Below are 18,602 nucleotides of genomic sequence, written 5' to 3'. Positions count from 1 at the left end.
TTCTTTCCTAACACGAGACCACTCAAGCAGGTTTAACACATAAGAAACTGGTACTTGAACCCCAGACTCTACTAAATACAATATCTTTATTGTATCTAAGGTATACTTCATGGTATATTAAATCTTTGCAAAACGAACATTGAAAATCTAAAGCTAATCACAACTCCAGAAAGAAACTAGATTATTTTCTTTTTCTAAAAGAAAAGGATGCTTTTATTCTGCTCATAGCTGAGTTTGTCATCTATTGTTATTTCACAGATGACATAATTCACAAGTTATTAAAGGCTTCACTGCAGTCTGAACTTGTATTCTCACACATTCCAAAACACTTTCAATTTTCTCTAACTACTCTCTAAAGTAATTTCAGTACCAAAGAATAGAGGAGGAAAAAATATACATTGAATATGTAAAGCAGAGGCAGAGAGTTGATCTATTACGACATACATCTTAATGAAAGAAAAGATAGGATGACTTGCTCATGGCTACACACTTTATAAGTTATTTCTTCTCACTCATAAAGATAGTTCTTTTTTAAAAAGGTTAGGATTTCTTTATATTTTATACAAGTTATCTCTCTTCAGTCTTCACAGTTTTTATAGTTGTCAAGTTTCAAACACTAAAGGACAACTTACTTTTTCACAGTTATCGTATTCCCTTCTCAATATATATGCTGCTGTTTAGAATTTATCCCCGAGTCATGGTAAAATCATAGTTTAATATTTGTGTATACAAAATCATATCTGAATAAATATCTGTAAAATTCAAAATCATATCCAGATCTGATGATAGTAACCAATACAAATGGGATTATAATGGGATTGTCAATCTCATCAAGATCATAATTATTCTTTTAAGTTATAGAGTACTAAAATTTTAGTCATACAAAATGAATGAATTCTAGAGTTCTGCTATGTAACATTGTGCCTATAGTTAAAATTAATGTATTGCATACATAAAATTTTGTTGCTGGGCATGGCGACTCATGCCTATAATCCCAGCACTTTGGGAGGCCGAGGTGGGCAGATTGCTTGAGCTCAGGTGTCCGAGACCAGCCTGGGCAACATGGCAAAACCTCATCTCTACGAAAAATACAAAAATTAGCTGGGTGAAGTTGCACATACCTGTGGTTTCAGCTACTTGGGAGGCCGAGGTGGGAGGATGGCTTGAGTCCAGGAGGTCAAGGCTGTAATGAGCTGAGATTGTGCCAATGAACTCCAGCCTGGGTTAGAGACCTGTCTCAAAAAAAAAAAATTGTTAAGAAGATAGAGTTCATGTTAAATGTTCTTACAACAATAATAAATAAATAATAAATCATATAGTACTAATTTCATAAAGGTGTACATACCTGTGTAAAAATATAAAATAATATCAAAAGTATATGCTTCTGTGTGTCTAGAAAGAAATCATATAAACTAAATATATAAATAAGCATATATACTGAGTGGTTAACTACTCTTTTTGTAGAGTAGGAATAAGAGCAATGCTTACTTTTTATTTAATGCATTTCTATATCGTTTGTCTTTTATAGCAGGGATGTATTATTTAAAAAATTGGAGAAATGGCAAGTTATAGAAAGGAGATAAGTACGTGTAGTAAAATAACAACAATAAACAAAATCACTAAACATCAGAGCAAAATCACATTTGTCAATTTGATTCAGAAGCTTTCCAAAATGTCCAATACAATTATAAGAAGATAATATGGCATATGAAGATAAAAATTAAATGTAGTTATCATAATAAAACCTTTGTAAAAATAGGACAGTAGTATGCCAAACAGATTACTCTCAAATTTTTCTATTTAATGTATAAAATAGTATTAAGCCTGTAATGTATAAAAGGATTCATGGAAAAATCACAATTTTAAAAATAATCTGGCTTTCAAAGTGTATCTTAATTAATAATAAATATCACATCATGTACTATAACAACCTAAGTGAACAATACTTGGATTAAGGCCACAAATTTGACCACATCATGACTTTAAGGATGTTACAGTATAACTATGTTAAAAGAAAAACATTTTACTAAATTGGACTATTAAATCTCCTAAGAAAAATGTTACCTTGCTTCTTAAGAAATTAAAAAGCAACCTCTGGGTCATTTTCAGTAACTAAGTTCTAAACTGCTTCTTTCATTCATTCAGTAAAATACATGTTGATTGACTCTCATGTACCAAAGATAAAGAAGTGAATAAAGCAAATAAAGAAAAACTGTCCTGGTGATGCTCACATTCTAGAGGATGGACAAAGAATAAACAAGATTAATAAACAAAATTAATTTTAAAATATTTAGAATGTTAGTGATAAAGGTAAGGGAGAAAAATTAAGTAGAGAAAGAAATAGGGATTGGGGGTAATTTTGAGTTTAACAGACAAACTGAGGAGATATTGGAGTCAAGATCAGAAAGAGGGCTGGGCATGGTGGCTCACACCTGTAATCCCAGAACTTTGGGAGGCCAAGGCGGGCGGATCACTCGAGGTCAGAAGTTTGAGACCAGCCTGGCCAACATGGTGAAACCCATCTTTACTAAAAATACAAAAAAATTAGCTGGGCGTGGTGCAAGCCTGTAATCCTAGCTACTTGGGAGGGTGAGGTGGGTGGATTGCTTGAACCCAAGCGGTGAAGGCTGCAATGAGCCCAGATTGAGCCATTGCACTCTAGCCTGGGTGACAGAGCAAGACTCCACCTCAGAAGAAAAAAAAAAAAAAACAGAGAGAGGTGGAAAAAGTCATGTCATTGTCTGGGGGAAGGGATTTCTAGGCAGAAGGGCAGAAGGGGTAATGATGCAAAGGCCTAAGGTATTGCCTGCTTTTTTATGTTTAAAAATTAAACAGGCCCATTCATTGGATCAAAATGGTAGGGAAGAGAAGTGGTAGAAGAGGAAGTTAGAGAGATTGAGGCAGATCTTACAAGACCTGCAATCTCATTACAAGGACTTTGCTTTTATCTTGTGCAATATGGGAAGCCAACAGAGGGTTTTGAGCACGGAAAAGGCACAATTTGTCTTATGTTTTACCAGCATTCCTCTGACTGTTGTGTTGAGAGCACTCTAAAGGGATGTAAAAGTGGAAATTTAGACAAAAGATAGGAGACAACTGCAAGAATCTAGAGAGAGATTATGGCAGCCCAGAGCCATGTTGGCATTAAAGGGTACAGAAGATAACAGCAGTGCCTTGCCCATATTCCCTGGATCTTATAGTTCAGTTCATGCCATTAACTTCTAACTGCCAGAATCAACATATCTTTGCTTGAAGGCTATCTGGGACTGGAGCTAACTTTCCCCATGCATGTAGAAGCCCAACAATATCCACTGTCTCCCCTTGGACAAGCACCCACACCAATAACAGACAGGAGTTGGTATATAAATACCACAGTGTTGTTACTTCTGAAGTGGAATGAAGCGGACACATGTATTTTACAAGAGCTCCAGATTTCCCCAGGGCAATTTACCACCAGTTGCCTATTGTGGAAACTTCCTTGATTATGTACCTCTTACTAGCTGCCTTCCCTTTCTTGTCTCATTTCCCCACTTCCTACTATAGTTTCCTGGAATCACATCCAAAACAGCTACTGGCACTCAAATCATTCCCAGGATTTGAGTCTGGTAGAAATCCAACCGAAGTTAGAAGTGATCTTAGGAGGTATTAACTGATATAATGAAAACTACAATGGAAACATTTTGGAAGCCATGAAGGTAAGAAGTTTAATTCTGGACATGTAAAGTTAGAGGTGCCTGGTAGATACCCAAGTGGAGATTTGATTATGCAATTAGATAAGTGAGTCTGTACTTCAAGGAGAAGTCTTGGCTTCCAACATAAATTATGGTGCCACCAGTATAAAAATGTAATTCAAAACCACGACACTGGGTGAGGTCTCCAAGGTAATGTCTGTAGATAAAAAGATAGAGTTCAAGAACTGTGCTTTGGCTGCTCTAGGGTTAAAAGTCTAGTGCAAGAGTCAGCAAATCATGGCCTGTGGTCCAAAGCCAACCAATGGCCTCTGTTTGTATGGTCCTTAAGAGTTTTTGTTTGTTTGTTGTTGTTTTGGGTTTTTTTTAACTTTTAAAGTGTTGTGAAAACAAAAAGAAGAAGAACAGGAAGAGTAGGAGGCAGCAGTGGTAGCATAAGCAGCAAAGGAAGAACACTAGGAGACAGAAACTCTATGCAATCCACAATGCCTAAAATACTTAGTATTGGCCCTTTACAGGAAGTTTGCTGACCCGTGGTATAGAGGAAGAATGGAAATCAGTGAGAGAGAGTGAGAAGGAGTGAACAGAGTGGTAGGAGGTAAAAAACAAGGAGAACGTGGTACACCAGAAACCAAATGAAGAAAGATGTCCAAGGAGAATATCAACTGTATCAAAATATGTAGATAGTAGTATTATAATAAATTAATTGAATAAGAAACACGGATGTCATTAAAAACCTTGAAAAACATCATTTCATTAGTTGAAAGGAAAAAAGTAAGATTACAGTGGGCTTGATGTAGAAAGCACATTTTTCCAGTTCCAGCCATGATGGGATAGGTTTTTTCAGACCAGATCGCCTACTGGAAAGATCTTTAAAAACAGAATAATAGAAATATCATCTATTTGAGAACATTGGTGATCTATTAAAGCAGTAGACTAGCGTATACAAGATCCTAGAAAGAAGGGAAGGCCTGAGTTGTGATCCAGATATTTGGTATCTACTTTCTTTCAAAATATTTGCTATTATTTGAATGTAAGAAGCTGAGAAACCGAGATGATAAGAAACTGAGAAAGTAGACACAGAGGCTAAGAAGTCCAGCAGAATTTTAGGATGCAAAGAATTAGAGTTCTGAGCTCATCAAAAAGAAAGTTTCCTAGTAAACATCCAAGGTTTCAGTTGGCTTTCAAACGTCTACATCTTAGAAGCTGGATAATCAAAAAACAAAACCAGTTTTCATAAAGATTTAAGCCAAGCTTTTAATCAGACTTATCATTGATTGAACAGAAGTGATTTGGCTTCATTCTAAATGACTACCGAAGTAAACTAAATTCTTTTTGAAAGCAAAACAAACAAACAAACAAAAAACCTGAAAACAACTTAGAATTCTATTTCCTGTTAAAATATGCTTCAGAAAATGAAGGTTAAATATAGCATTATTAGGCAACCAAAAGCTGAAAGAATTCAAATTCAGAAGAACTGCTCTAAAGAAAGCTCTGCAGACAGAAAAAAAGATTCTGCTTGGATGCTCAGAAATGCAGAAACAAAAAGGATTTAAATAATAAAAATTATGGGTAACTATAAGAAAAATTTACCTATAAAACAATAATAATACTATCTTGAAACATTTGAATATATAAATATGTGTGTTAGTGTTATTTTATTAAGGGTATGTAATTATAATATGTGCAAAAGACAAGAAGACAGTATAAAAGCAGTTAAAGTGTTCTATGGTGGTTGCATTTTCGAGGAAGTAGAATAAGTTATAATTTACATTTTATTTAATAACGCAAAGGTACATGCCATAATCTTCAGGGCAACTACTAAAATACTAACAAAAATTGCATAGGTCAAAATAGGGAATGGAATTATTAAAACACATACTAGGTGGTACATAAGATAGTAAGATGGTAGACTTAAACCCTAATTAAAGAAATTATATTAAGTATAATTTCTTTATTATAGTATTAAGTAGAATAAATCATAATAAAAATTTAGAGACTGTGTTTTCTAGCCTCCAAGATGACCCCCAGTGATTCACATTCTTCCCACTTGCAAACTGCACTTATCCCCTTCCAAGGGTTCTAAAGGTCTCATCTCATTACATCATCAGCTCAGAGTACAGAATCTTTTCACCTAAATTGGGTCCCAATGCAGATGAAGTAGCCAAAGTACAGGTTCTCTTGATATGTGGACCTGTGAAACTAAAAAGACAAGCTACCTGCCCTGACACACTCAACATATAATCGCAGGACAGGAACAGTATAACTAATGTGTTAGCTTTCTGTTACTTTATAAAAAATTACCAAAACTTGGCTTCCTAAAATAACTGTCTTAGTCACCGTGTGCTGCTACAATAGAATATTATAGACTGGGTGGCTTATAAACAACGGAAATTTATTTCTTATAGTTTAGGAGGCTGAGACATCCAAGATCAAGGTGCTAGCAGGTCTAGTGTTTGGCGAGGGCCCATTTTCTTATCTGAACATGGCCATCTCATTGTATCCTCACATGGTGGAGAGCACAGAGCAAACTCTCTGGAGTCTCTTTTATAAGGGCACTAATTCTGTTTATAAGGGTTTCAGTCATTACCTAATTATCTTCCAAAGGCCTCACCTTTTAATATCATTGTATTGGGACTTAAGATTCCAACATATGGATAAGGGGGGAACAGAGGCACAAGGAATCAGTCCATAACAATTACAGACACATTTATTGTTTCACTTTCTATAGGTCAGCAATTCAGGTATGACTTAACTGGGTCCTCTACAAGGCTGCAATCAAGATGTTGACCAGGGATGAATTCTCATCTGGAGGCTCAAGTGGGGAATTATCCACTGCCAAGCTGACTAAAATATTGGCAGAATTCATTTTCTCACAGCTATATGACATTGGGACTTACTTGTTGCTGGCTAGTAGCAGGAGGTCACTCTTGGCTCCTAGAGGCTTCCCACAGTCCCTACCACATGGCCCTTTACTTAGGCAGCATATAATAGCTTAAATCTTTAAAGCCAGCTAGAAAACAAGAAAGAACCTTCTAGCAATACAAAAATTTTTAAAGGAAATATAATCGCAGGGTAACATCACATACATTTGTCATGGTCTACTGGGTGGAAGCTACTCACAGGTCCTACTCACACTCTAGGTGTAGAGGTTACATAAGGTATGAACATCCAGGAGGTAGAGATCATGGGACCACCTTAGAGTGTGTTTGCTATATATGCTATAGACATTTTTGTTCAAAAAAGAGAAAAACGGTAGGCCAAGCAAGTCACTGGTTCATAGCAATTCCAAATCCAGCTGGGAAAATCTTGGCAGTTCACTTATTAGGGCTCATGGCCTGGGAATAATTCCATTACTTTCAGCTCCACCCTATGCATATTCGGTTCTGCAATCAATTGTCATTTCTTTGTCATGAGACATGCATACAGCTGAGTGGTTTTCTTTTCCTTCTTCCTGCCAGTAGAATTTTGGACTCAAATGGAATCATTTTTATATTATCTATTTCATACTGTCTAAGTCCCTTTCAGTCCAAGCCAGCAGCATTTATGCTGATATAATTTTCTCAAAAATCTCATAGGCATCCTACTCAGGAGTGTTCACAGCATTACAAAAGAGCCATGTCCACACATCTCTAAGTCTGAAACAATATTTTAAATATAAAGCCAAGAAATTTCATAGACCTCATTTTCATACTAGACATGGGTCCATGTTCTGAGTTAACTGGATAATCAGATGTTGGATTACATGGATGTATCCATGTGTTCACCCATAGTGCCGAACTACTACCCTAAAGGGTAACTGGCCGGAAGGATTATAAACAAACAAGCACTTCCAGTTGTTATATACAAGTATGGAGAAATATAAATAGAAATATTGGACAACGTCTTGCATACTGGCACAATGCAAATTTGTTCAGTTTGATTTGTAGAATCATCTATTCCTAGTCATGTTCAATTGTTTATGATTGGAACGAGGCCAATCTTGGTCACAGGAGGAAAGAGATAACTGCATAAACAGTGCTTTACAAGGTTTATTATCAATGACTTTGGCATGATAATATGGTGATGAGATTTGGATCAAGATTTGAAACTGCCTTAGAAAATCTAGAAGGAAAAGGTAATCAAAAATGTATTGAAATTTATCAGGTATGAACAAGATGACAGAATAATTCACTTGAGGGAGCAAAGCCAATTGGGAATGAAAATTAGGTTTGCTTCTGTCAGGAATGATCTAATATGATCCTACCTGAGGCAGGAATTCTATTAATCTTTTCCAGTTCTTTGATTCTAAGTTCTAAAAGAAAGAGAAACCTTGGGGAAAAAAAACTGTGTATGACTTGAGATCTTTCCTGCTGTCTCCTGTGGGCATTTAGTGCTATAAATTTCCCTCTAAACACTGCTTCAGCTGTGTCCCAGAGATTCTGGTACATTGTGTGTTTGTTCTTATTGGTTTCAAAGAACTTATTTATTTCCGCCTTAATTTCGTTATTTACCCAAGGAACAGATTGTTCAGTTTCCACGTAGTTGTGCAGTTTTGAGTGAGTTTCTTAATTCTGAGTTCTAATTTGATTGCACTGTGGTCTGAGATGCTGTTTGTTATGATTTCTGTTCTTTTGCATTTGCTAAGGAGTGTTTTACTTCCAATTATCTGGTCAATTTTAGAATAAGTGTGATGTGGTGCTGAGAAGAACGTATATTCTGTTGATTAGGGGTGGAGAGTTCTGTAGATGTCTACTATGTCCACTTGGTCCAGAACTGAGTTCAAGTCCTGAATGTCCTTAATTTTCTGTCTCGTTGATCTGTCTAATATTGACAGTGGGGTGTTAAAGTCGCCCACTGTTATTGTATGGGAGTCTAAGTCTCTTTGTAGGTCTCTAAGAACTTGCTTTATGAATCTGGGTGCTCCTGTATTGGGTGAATATATATTTAAGACAGCTAGCTCTTCTTGTTGCATTGATCCCTTAACCATTACATAATTCCCTTCTTTGTCTTTTTTGATCTTTGTTGGTTTAAAGTCTGTTTTATCAGAGACTAGGATTGCAACCCCTGCTTTTTTTGCATTCCATTTGCTTGGTAAGTATTCCTCCATCCCTTTGTTTTGAGCCTATATGTGTCTTTGTACATGGGTCTCCTGAATACAGCACACTGATGGGTTTTGACACTTTATCCAATTTGCCTGTGTTTTTTAATTGGGGCATTTAGCCTGTTTACATTTAAGGTTAATATTGTTATGTGTAAATTTGATCCTGTCATTATGATGCTCACTGGTTATTCTGCCCGTTAGTTGATGCAGTTTCTTCATAGTGCCGATGGTCTTTACAGTTCGGTATGTTTTTGCAGTGGCTGGTACCAGTTGTTCCTTTCCATTTTTAGTGCTTCCTTCAGGAGCTCTTGTAAGGCCGGCCTGGTGGTGACAAAATCCCTCAGCATTTGCTTGTCTGTAAAGGATTTTATTTCTCCTTTGCTTATGAAGCTTAGTTTGACTAGATATGAAATTTGGGGTTGAAAATTCTTTTCTTTAAGAATGTTGAATATTGGCCCCCACTCTCTTCTGGCTTGTAGGATTTCTGCAGAGAGATCCACTGTTAGTCTTATGGGCTTCCCTTTGTGGGTAACCAGACCTTTCTCTTTAGCTGCCCTCAACATTTTTTCACGCATTTCAACTTTGGTGAATCTAACGATTACATGTCTTGGGGCTGCTGTTCTCGAGGAGCATATTTGCGGTGTTCTCTATATTTCCTGAATTTGAATGCTGATCTTGAATGACTTTACATTTGTACTGATATTAAATTTTATCAACCTGTTTCAAATGCACAAGTGTTTAAAATGTATTAGTAATAATTGTGAATAACTACTCAATTCCTTGAAAAACAATGTCTTAATACAATAGATTAATATGATATATATAAGTTAACAATTTCTAATGAACCTATACAAACTGCTAGCCTATGAAACCTATATCTGTTCATGCATTTCTAATGTCACAAACTTATCAGAGATGGAGGAAGTGAGGAACCATGACCTGCCAAACATGATCAGTGTTCAGTGGTCTATTTCAAATTTTTGTAAACATTTTACAGTCCGTAGAAACATTTCTCTTTTCCAATTTATTTTGTATCAAGAGGGCTATCATCCAGATCAGTTCAGTTCAGTCCAGTTCAACATGAGTATTTTGAGTACTCTCTGATCCTTGGTCAGGCTGTGGTGAAGACTGTAAGGAGAAGAGAATGGAAGCTGCCTGTCCTGTCCTCAGGAAAATTCTGCACCCTCAGGGAGCTTAAAGGAAAAAATGCTCAAAGCAGTATTTCCCGAAATATGTTTTTTTAAAAAATCTCTTTTGCTTCCACTTGTTGCTCTCCAGGAAGAGTTTACTTCAAAGAAGTTTGGGGAACATGATATTATTTCCCATACTTGGATATTCACAGTTCATATTAGCATTTCAAACACTCTGAGAAGTCTAGTACTAAAGAAACATGTTCAATTTTGCTTAAGTCAACATTTATTAACCAGGGCACACTGTTTTTGTGTGATACTTATTGATGTACTTTAAAATACTCTCTGCTGCTTTAAAAAATACTTTGAAAATGTCCAAGTTTAAATGAAAATACATTCAGACTTTTACTCAAAACAAGCATAATTTCATGACTTATTTCATGCTTAGCATTTGAAACACAATTTAAAATAATTAAAACCATAAAGAAATCTAATCATAACCTTGAATAACGCTATTATTGTGGTGTCTCAGTCTGACACTTTTGTATTCACATTAAATTGACTGCTATACTTCAGAATATCATTTTATTTTTATTATATCTGAATCCATACAATAACAAGTTATATTGTAATGAGACTCTAATATGTCAAGGAATGGGACAAGGTTCACAGTATATATACTTCAATGTTTAAGTAAATTTGTCATATATGATACTATAAGATCCTCTAAAATCTATATTAAAGTAAAATTAATTTTATGACAACTACATATTGACCAAAAGAAACATGAAACAAGATAACAATGCATAATCAAATGATTGCTATCTTTCATTTTGCTTTTGGATATTAACTCTTAGTTGGAAATATAAAGATATATTGATATCTTTCATATGTCAATCAAATACCCAGTTACACATGAGTATAACATCACATCCATGTGTAAAAACTTGCCTTGTCAATCAAATGTCTTGTTATACACAGGTCTGACATCAAATTTAAGTACAATAAGATATAAGATTGACAACTAATTAGTCAAATGTGAGAAAAATACATTGTCCTTTGTTTTTTCCTGTTTAAATTAGACAGTTCTTAGTTTTTCATTCACTCATTACTAGTCCAATTTGTAACGTTTCACTCTTACTGCAATGCCTGTCATAATTCCATTTAATTTTTTGTGCCATTGTTCTTTTATTGACAAGTAAAGGCATGTGATCTACATATATTGATGATTATATGGTACTAATTAAAAGGTCAAATATCAGAGGATATACAGCCATATCAAGAAAATTTCTAAAATCAGAAAGTGCTTCACAGATTATCCTGAATAATAACAAAAACAAAAATAGAATTCCCAAAGAATATACAAATTTTGTATTTTTGACATCTATCAATAAAACCTATAGCAGTTACGTATGCCAACCAATGCCACAAAACTTTTAGATTTACTCTCCTTATCTCCCAGGATCTAAGGCACTCCTGGGCTTAGCAGGATGTATCCAGTTGTATTTAGTGCCTCATGGCTTAAAACTGCCCTAGAAGTAAGACCTAGCAAAAGCAACACCTGAGTAGTCACACCAGTTAAAACATTGTGTCATTATGAGCTACTAGTGATAGGTCTTTCGGACTATATATTTTTGGACAAAGTTAAGTCAGCTGGGAAGAGACAAAAACTGCCCCATTACTTTGGTCATAATACATCAAAATATGTAGGTATGTCTATACACTTTCCTAGGGCTTGAGGGCAGCCCCCAGACGTTTATCTGAAGCCAGAGGTATTAAGTTATATCAATCCAATGTCATGGATATAGAGCTAAATCAGGGCAGTTTAATTCAAATAAAATATATTGAGCTCCTTCCTAAAGTAAAGCATAGTGTTAGGTTAAAGAAGGTGAAAACAACAGTTGGCAATATAACGTCCTTGACTTTAAAATGTTTATTGTAGTAGGAGGTTTGGCCAAGAGATGAAGTAATTCCTAAACAAAGCAAAACCTTACATTTGTTTTAAAGTGGGCCAACAAATATCATGAAGGATTAAAGGAGGGAAGAGTCCATATTTATGGCATATCATGAATTAAAACATAATTTAGATACAGAAAAAAAGAGAAGATCAAAGATCACGGAGTAGATCAAATATACTGAAATTTGGAGAAACAGGGAGATGTTCAACTTAGAGAGAAGAGAAGTTGAAGAAGTGAGAAAGTTGCTTGGTCCTTTTAAAGAAGCTGAATGAAGTCCGAAAGTCATGTACCAAGTTGATTAGATATTCAATAATAAAGATTTTTTAATTGGTCAGTTTTAGTTTGTGTTGTTTAAGGCAAAGAGAAGAATCAGAAAGACCACCTGGTAAACTACTGCACTATTCTCAGCAAATCATAATAAAAATATGTTAGAACAGCCAAAAGAAACTCAAGAATAGAGGTAAGAGGCATTAAAGAGATGCACTGTAATAGACTCAGCAAATAACTGGACATGGGCAATGGAAGAAGGAGACACCAGAGACCATCCCAAGTGAATTCAGTGAATAATAGAGGATGGAGGTGAAACAGAAAGCTGGAAAAGCCATGTGGAGAGTTAAGACTAGAAGAAAATGGAGTGCAGAAAACATGACTGTACATATGATGAAAGGCTCACAAAGGTTAAGAGACAGACTGGAGACAGAAAAGTTGGAAAGAAAGAAACCAAACTAGAATATAAGATGGGAATAGTATCAATAAAAAATGGAATGAAAAAAAATCTCACAATCAACTAGCATTTCTCTCCATCTCTTGCTAAAGCACCACAAGCCATAAACTAAATAGTTGGCAGCAGATAAAGGTAGCTCCCAGCCCCATCAATGGGAATCATACTCAGTCATCCGCATCCTTTCTTCCCTCTCTCTTTACATTCTGAATGCAAGCCCACAGTATGTGAATGGCAGAACCAATCCCTCAATTCAGCCATATTCATTTTCCTGTGGCAAGATTTTTAAACGGAAAATGGAAGTTTTCAATGGAAGCACAGAATAAAAAGCTAATCTCTACGGCATCTGAGCATGACACCCAGACTGTATTATGGTCATGAAAGATCTTTTCACAACTGAACAAAGATGTGTTTTCTCAGCCCAGCCACTGTTTTTGTGACATCCTGAGGCTGCATGTCACAAGAATATTCCTTGGTAAATTCTAATCATTTTCTAACAGCTGTGTGCTCTAAAAATTTTTTTCAAAGGTTAGTAACTAAAGAAGTTTTCACTTAGGTTTGATCAACATTACATTTTAGCAAAGATATATTTAAATGTACATATTACTTATTGTGGTTCATCCTGTATAAATCTTTCTTCAAACTAAATTATACTTATTAGGCTTCAGATAAATGCATGACACAGTCATGTAGGATTATTCTAGGGCTATAAATACTGGAAGGGGAAAAAGAGCGAGATGTAGAACCGAAACTTGGCAGAAAGCAACAATCTATTCTGACAGATGTGACCTTATCAAGTTTATAAGTGTCATCATTGTCATTTATATGTTCTGTGAAAGGGATGGTCTGTTATTATAGGATGCTTCTATTTATTAATTGGAAAAGCTTTTGATAGATGACTAGAAAAGATACTTTGTAGAAATTGGGAATTAATACACACTTGCTTACATGCATGCACATGCATGCACGCACACACACACACACACACACATCTGCAAGAGTAGACATCGAATCTTGAAATCCAAGTGCTTAATTGCCATTTGATCTACTTGAGGGCATGCAATTATCAGAATATAATTCTAACTTCAAGAAACTGTTTATACAAATGTTAAACACATATTTTTATATTTTTTGCACATGCTTTTTTACACTAGTTTTTTTATTTGAATCAAATAATATTAGTAGAAAGACAAATATATATTTGTTCTTCTGATCAAAACCAGCAATCTTACTTTTTCCAAATTACTTACTTTAAGTAATATTAAATGCAGATGCATGGAAGCTATTTTCCCAAGGCTTTACAATACATTTTGTATATCCAATGATAAAGTTAATCCAATATATGCACTTTCTCAAAAATATAATTATTACATAGAATTTATAAGTCTGGTGAAAAAGTACCCAAAATCACTCCCACTATTTCTTATTATTTTTATCTTAAAAGTGTTTCATTGTTGCAAATCAACGTTACTCAGATAAATATTTTCATTTGCTGGGGAGCAGAAGTTCTGATAATGTCCGTAATTATAACAGTATATCTGTTTTGTTTGCATTAGATAAAAATCATTAGCATGTATCTATCTAGCAAAGGTATTTGGGGATATTATGGGATATGCATCAAGTGGTCTTGTCCCAGATTTAATTATGGGACACTTGTTATTTAACAGATACTCTTCTGGGTAATGTGGGATACATTTGTGAACAAAATAATTTAAAAATTTTGTCTTCATTTGAAAATGATAAAATGCCAAGGCAGAGGTGGAGGATAGACATGCATTAGGGATTAAACATGGTTGGAGAGGAGCTTGGGGGTTTCCATTTTAAAGACAGTGGTCAGATCTGAGGCCAACTTTGAGATTATTATTGGGCAATGCCTTGAAGGTAATGAAGGAGATAGAAGAAACTGCCACTGCGTAATTTCTACAATAGAAACATGCCTGGCATAGTCAGGAGACAGTAGAGAGTGATTAAGGGAGAATGAGGGAATGAGAAAAGAGTGACAGAGAAGACAGAGACTGCAGTACCAGATCCTATGGGATTTTGTAGGTCATTGTCTTCTAACTGGAAACAGAACCATTGCAGAGTTTTAGAATAAGGTAGCAAGATTTTGACTTACATTTTAAAAGGGTCACTCCAGATTGCTGTCTGGAGAATTGTGCTGAAGCAAGAAGGATCATTAGAAGGCTGTAACTCTTGGCATGAAGTGGTGGCTCATGCCTATAATTCCAACACCTAGGGAGGCTGAGGAGGGTGGATCACCTGAGGTCAGGATATCAAGACCAGCCCGGCCAACATGGTGAAACCCCATCTCTACCAAAAAATACAAGAATTAGCTGGACGTGGTGGCAGTTGCCTGTAGTCCCAGCTACTCAGAGGCTGAGGTGGGAGAATAGCTTGAGCCTGGGTGTAGTGAGCCAAGATTGCCAGCCTCGGCAACAGGAGTAAGAAAAGGCAGTTAATCCAGTTAAAAGAGGCTAGTATCAGCAGAGGTGATAATCGTGAGTTTGTGGATATATTTTGATGGAAATTGCTGATGAATTGATGGGAAATGTTGAGGAAAAGAATGTTTTAAGGATGATGTAAGGCTTTTGTCCTTGCACCTTGGAAAGATGTCATTGCTATTTATTTCCATTGGGGAAATTTGCTTTAAGTAATTACATGACAGAAACTAGTTTAATACATAGGAAAATGATTCTTATTGGAGGCTATTCATTAAAATAACTATTGATTCAGGTTCAACTAATTGAGAATATTTGATGACCCACCAGAGTAAGACAGGCTGAAGACTTCCTTTGTATCATCAATAAAACTAAGATTTGCAAAGAATATTAATACTGCTTATAAATTTCAGGAAGAGTGGAACATAAAACTAACTTGGAAAAAAACCTTTTTTCTGTTTTTTAGAAGTATTCCTTTTAACAGGAAGATTTTGTATGAATAGAGAGCCTTAAGGGAAGGCTCTGTGAAACCTGAGCTTGGCAACACATATTTTTATGTAGCTGTGAACAGCTGCTTTGCCTGAGTCAGCCATGAAGCTAAGCTGCCTCTCACAAAGTATAACACATACATGGCCTGACTAAATTATTAAAAAAATTCAGCCTCTCCAGTAATCAAAGTCATGTAAATTTAATAAACTGTAAGATTCCATCTGACATCCATCAGATTAGTAAAAGGTTGAATTGTTTAAAACAATGTCTGATTTTCAGGTTCAAGAAAAACCAAGTGCATACATTTGTCTTCCCTTTCAGCCAAAATCCCACTGAAATTATAGTTGAGATGTATACACAGAATATATAATGGTAATAACAAGGGAAGTGAGTACCATAAGCAGATAGATCTTACAAACTTCCAGAAGATGGATTGCAAATGGGATCATTTTTAAAGGCATGACCAAACAGAGATAGCAGAAGCTCAGAATTAGTACAGAGAAGTCTTCATCAAAGGTGAAAGCCACTATTTCCCTCAATGCCCTCGAGAGGAGTCACCAGTGTAGTCAGCAGATTTGTAGAGCAATCATGAGCTGTAGAACTCAAATCAGTATAATTGGTAACAAGGCTGTCCACGGAACAGCTAGAAGATACCTTTGTCCACACCATCACCTTGCACACATACAAAATGCTAGCCTGATAGCATTTGGCTTCTCACAGAAACTAGAGAACTCTTGTCCAAAAAAATGTGACAATACTGGGCAGACAGAGGGGAAGACAGAATGTGAATAAATTTATAATAAAGTCATATTATTTATTTAGAAATAGTACCCATTTCATGGCATCATCTAACCTAATGATTATCAAATTGTATTATTCACTTAAAAAGTAGAAATCAAAAGGACTCAAATTTAAATGTTCATAAGAGTACCAGCGATCGAATTTGAAAGATATGTCTAGACTCCTGAAGGTCTGATTTAGAAAGTTTGCAGTGGGACCTAGGAATATGCATTTTGAGCTAATTCCCGGTAATGACTATAGCGTAGGTGGTGGGGAACAGAGTAAAAGGGAAATAAATATTAGTCACCTTTTGTGGGCTCTCTGGTATTAGCACTTGCATCTTCATCATTCTTTCTTTATAGAAGCCCTTCCTTGTTCCTATATATATATTCATCTCCTACCTACACATCAAAATCCAACTAAAAGCTGTCACCTGCCTCCATTGAAATCTCTCTCCTCTAAATGCCTATGCTTTTTTTTGTTCTACTTATATACAATAACAACAGCACACTCCTTTAACATACCTACATTATATCATGATATATATATATTATATCATGATATAATGTAGGTATGTTATATTCCATATCTCCCTCTCGTGTCTTACTAATGTGTAAATTAGCCAAGTGATTGGAATATATTAGTTTGACCAATATTTATGCATAGGTAATGGGCTTATTATTTTTATTGAAAAAATTAAGTTAATACTTTACTCTTTCTGTGCTTTCCATTGTATCACTCCACTCAGGAAAAAAGGGAAGGAAAAGGAAATAAAACATAAAAAGTAAATTCTGGAACTATGTCACAATTTAAAAAGACATCATTTTTTAACATCTCCATGTACCATCATTTTATTAATTTTAAGTTAATGAGTAGAGATGTTAAAAGTAAATCTTTGGCACTCATGAACTTGTATCAGTCCACATGTTTTTCCAAATTATCTATTAGGTGTAGTTATGCAGGATACATATTATCTGTTCTGAAAAGGAAATTATTGTCTAAGAAAGAAAATAAACAGCAAAAGATAAATCCAGCATTAAGCTCACTAATTAGAGTTTAGAAATCTATGGAAAGAGCATCGGTGTCTTCAAGTACGTATAATCTGAAAAGGCCTAAATTATTAGATATTTTCCATAATCATAATAATCTTAGGTTTGAAAAATAATGTGTTACTTTTAGTCTTAAAATAGATTTACTGTTTAAATTGCAAAAGCAAAACACACTCATGTTAACAGAGACATTAAAGACTAATAAATAGAAGTGTTCATCAATTTCTCCATCCTCTTCCACTTACTACAATTCTCTTCCCAGGCCACACTACCATTAATAAATTATGTGAGTTACCTCAGAGTAGGTTTCTATACGTTCACAAAATAATAATAGTTATGACATTTATGAAGTGTTAGCTCTATGCAGAACACTTGACTATTTGCTTCAAATGGATTATCTCATTGATGTTCTTAACTACACCTTGTGAGATACAGATCATTAATATCTCTGTTTTTCCAGGGAAAGAACTGATACTTAGAAAAGCTCACTAATTTGTTCAAGGGCACGAAGCTAATAACTGGTGAAAGAAATATTTAAATCAAAGTAGAATGGCTCCAACTTTACATCTCCATGCCATAATATAACTGCAAAACATATATATTAAATTGTATATAGGAAATACATTAAGATGTTACTTTTAAACATATATGACTTTTGTAACATAGATGAGATCCATTATATGTATTTTTCTCTGAGTTGTAAGGATTAAACGAGATGTGCTATGAAAGTACAAAGCATGGCGCATGACATGCAGTTGCCATTAGTCTCCCTTTTAACTAAACACAATCAGGCATTTGATCTGCAGTTATTTCTGTTCATCACAGCACCTGTCACATACTAGGTGCTCAATATATATTTCTTTCAGCTTTGTTTTAATTTTTAGAGTCATCAATTTACATTTTAAAAGAAACTTTTCTTCTTCTCCCATCTATGGCAAATAGCTACTGATTGTTTGTACACATTTCCTTTAAAAAAAATAAAATCCAGGATCTCATGTTCTGAGATTTATCCTTGAAGCCAACTTACCACAGAAAAACTATATGATAGAGAACTTAATGATAACATTAGGAAATAAGAATGGATGGTACCATGGTAATAGAATTTTGATACACATTTTTTAGCAAAAAAAATAATAATAATGAAAGCAGGAAATTGAATGTCTGTATGTTCTGTGAGGCTTTATTTTTTTTAAAGAAGTAGATGAAGAAAAGCTGAAAAAATTGGAAATGAATCAAATTGTTACTTAAAATACAGAGATGGTTTC

Source organism: Pan paniscus, chromosome 11, assembly GCF_029289425.2.
Source record: "Pan paniscus chromosome 11, NHGRI_mPanPan1-v2.0_pri, whole genome shotgun sequence".
Taxonomy (NCBI): domain Eukaryota; kingdom Metazoa; phylum Chordata; class Mammalia; order Primates; family Hominidae; genus Pan; species Pan paniscus.
Note: the sequence above shows the minus strand (reverse complement) of the source record.